Source organism: Octopus bimaculoides, chromosome 18, assembly GCF_001194135.2.
Source record: "Octopus bimaculoides isolate UCB-OBI-ISO-001 chromosome 18, ASM119413v2, whole genome shotgun sequence".
Lineage (NCBI taxonomy): Eukaryota > Metazoa > Mollusca > Cephalopoda > Octopoda > Octopodidae > Octopus > Octopus bimaculoides.
The window spans coordinates 9489842-9492721 of record NC_068998.1 but is presented as its reverse complement, the minus strand read 5'-3'; the positions used below and the strand labels follow the sequence as shown (position 1 = coordinate 9492721).

The 2880-nt window shown below is 34.4% G+C and overlaps 1 long non-coding RNA gene across 1 annotated transcript in view; it reads right to left on the bottom strand.

Annotated features, from left to right (window-relative positions):
• Nucleotides 1-2880, bottom strand: part of LOC128249912 (uncharacterized) — a 30113-nt gene that overhangs the window by 15326 nt on the left and 11907 nt on the right. Inside the window, exon 2 of the long non-coding RNA XR_008266066.1 lies at nucleotides 1009-1107. This is a non-coding gene — a long non-coding RNA (uncharacterized LOC128249912). The remainder of the gene's footprint in view (nucleotides 1-1008; nucleotides 1108-2880) is intronic.

Below are 2880 nucleotides of genomic sequence, written 5' to 3'. Positions count from 1 at the left end.
TATATATATATAAATTAAAATACAGGGTATCAAGAGATACCACCACGCTGAAAAAATAGCAGTCAAATCCTGACTCCAAAACCACAATAAATGTCCGCAAGGCACGATTAGCGAAGACGAAGACCAAATAAACCAGTAAAAATAATAAGATAATTTCAAATCCTGGATTTCTGGCTTTGCATAAATGCTCTGCCTTCATCAGTGAAATATACTCAAGTACATAAATACAAATACATGTATATAAACAATATACTTACATATACGGACGTCCATATACATATATATGCACGTATGCACACGACTAGCTTGATAAGACCACTTGATAAGACCACTTGATAAGATCAATATTTTAAATACCGATCTTATCCTTATTTATATAAATTAGTTTTGTCAGTGTATTTACTGCGCTGATATCCTGTCCGGGATCGCACGAGAAGTTGTTTAGGCGGGCTATTTAAGCTAGTCGTGTGCATACGTGCATATATATGTGTGTATACGTCCGTATATGTAAGTATACTGTTTATATACATGTATTTGTATTTATGTACTTGAGTATATTTCACTGATGAAGGCAGAGCATTTATGCAAAGCCAGAAATCCAGGATTTGAAATTATCTTATTATTTTTACTGGTTTATTTGGTCTTCGTCTTCGCTAATCGTGCCTTGCGGACATTTATTGTGGTTTTGGAGTCAGGATTTGACTGCTATTTTTTCAGCGTGGTGGTATCTCTTGATACCCTGTATTATAATTTTAAATAATTATTACCTTTGATGGTTTTTATTCCCATGCTGACCACTTGATAAGATCAATATTTTAAATACCAATCTTATCCTTATATATATATATATATATATATATATATATATATCATGTATCATAAATGTATGTATGTGTGTGTGTGTGTGTGCGTGCGTGTGTGTGGTAAGAAGCTTGCTTCCCAACCACGTGGGAAATATTTTAATGCTAAGTTTATTAAGACATCATGAGATTAATGCAAGTTACCTACCTTTGGACTCAACAATCACACGAGATGCTCAAAGTGGTGGCCATGTCCTCCATGTTGTACACGTCACTTGTTGATGCTACGACATGAGAGTATCGTCACCTGTTGACAAAATATCATACTACAGTAATCGGTGTTATCAGAATTAGATAAAACATCGAAAGAACTTTTTTTTATCTATAGAGGTACTTCTGCATATATTCGACTGACCTTGCATAAGTCTATGTCTGTATGTGTATATGTACGTATGCAATATCAAAAAACACCTTAGCAATGAGAACCCAGGGTTGGGTTCAAAATTCCACCAGGATACCTGATGAAGTCTCGAGAGTATATCAGCCGAAACGTTGTGGTAACAACCAGCAAGATGAGGACACATTTCCGTCCAATGTAAATAATGTACAGAATTCCTCATCTCAAAAATATCGAACAGAAATTTATTTTATCTGACATATAAATAATATTGCATGACACAGTATGGTATACTGTGACGTTTAGTAACGAATACGTCTTTAGAATATGTCTGGAAATCTATCTTACTCCATCGAGGCTAGGTAGACTCTTCTACCACCATCTCTGCTATTGAAAGAAGCCCCTTGATTAAACTAAGCCATTCCAGGGCCCCTTGAAGAAGATAACCGATTACTGAATTTGCTTGTGCTGTAAAGGAAATTCTCCGAGAAGCAAACCACGAAAGACAAGTAAATGAATAAATAGAAAAAAATAACCCATGTTTCGTAAAATGACAGCAAAAGATCTGGTAGTGAGAATCTATTGAATAAATTAGGTAGGAAGTAGGGAAATAAGAACATAGGAATAAAAGCGTATGATTATCTTAATTAGTGAAACTTGTCTATGCGATAGTCAATACCCAGAGATAAATGAACGCTTATAGAACTATCTATTATAATGAAGTTTATAATCGGTGATCAGATAAGAATATTGCAGTCATTGTGAAGATATAAAAAAATACAGATATGAAAAATCAGATGCATTTAAGATTAAATGCCCACGCTCTAAACGACAAACAATTTTGTACCTTTAAAGTACTTGAAATCCTTCATGATAAAAGTACATAAAAGTGACATACCATAGATATCAGTGTACAGAGAAAGTTCCTTGACCTAATTTTTGTAGCTTAGTGTAACACAATGTCCCTATTGTCCTTATAAGACGAAGCAAACGAATCTGGGCTATCTTTACTCATATAAAGTAGCAGAAACCATTGTCTATTATTATACATTTAATTACAATTTAAATGTTTTAAAAGATATTGGGAACTACGGCACCGAACATGTGTTCTTATGGTTCATAACAAATTAGAATGGTGATAGGTTCTCTTTTATCTCTTTATCTGCTTGTTTATAACGGTCATTATACTTAAAACCCTTATTTTATTACTGTCTCCGAAGAGCTGCTGCGGGTCGCTCCCAGTTTGTACATCTTAAATATCAATAATTTCAATTGTGATTCCACTTGCATGGGATTTGCACAATGTATCGTATAACTTGAAATACCGGAATTACGTTTACAACCGAAATAAAAACTCCTGAAGAAACAGTTGCAGCGATATTCGATAATATATTTTTTGTTTTATTTTTACACACACACACAAACACACAGACACAGACAGACACACACAGACACAGAACACACACAGAGACACAGACACACAGACACACAGACACACACACACGCACACACACATATGCCTGAACACACGTACACCTGGACACACGTACGCCTGGATGTTATCACATATGGAGTTCTGTAAGTTTTGTTTAACGTAGTCATGCACAACCAACCAAAGGTATGTATGCGTACACGCGTATATATATATATGTATATATATATGTATATATATATATATATATA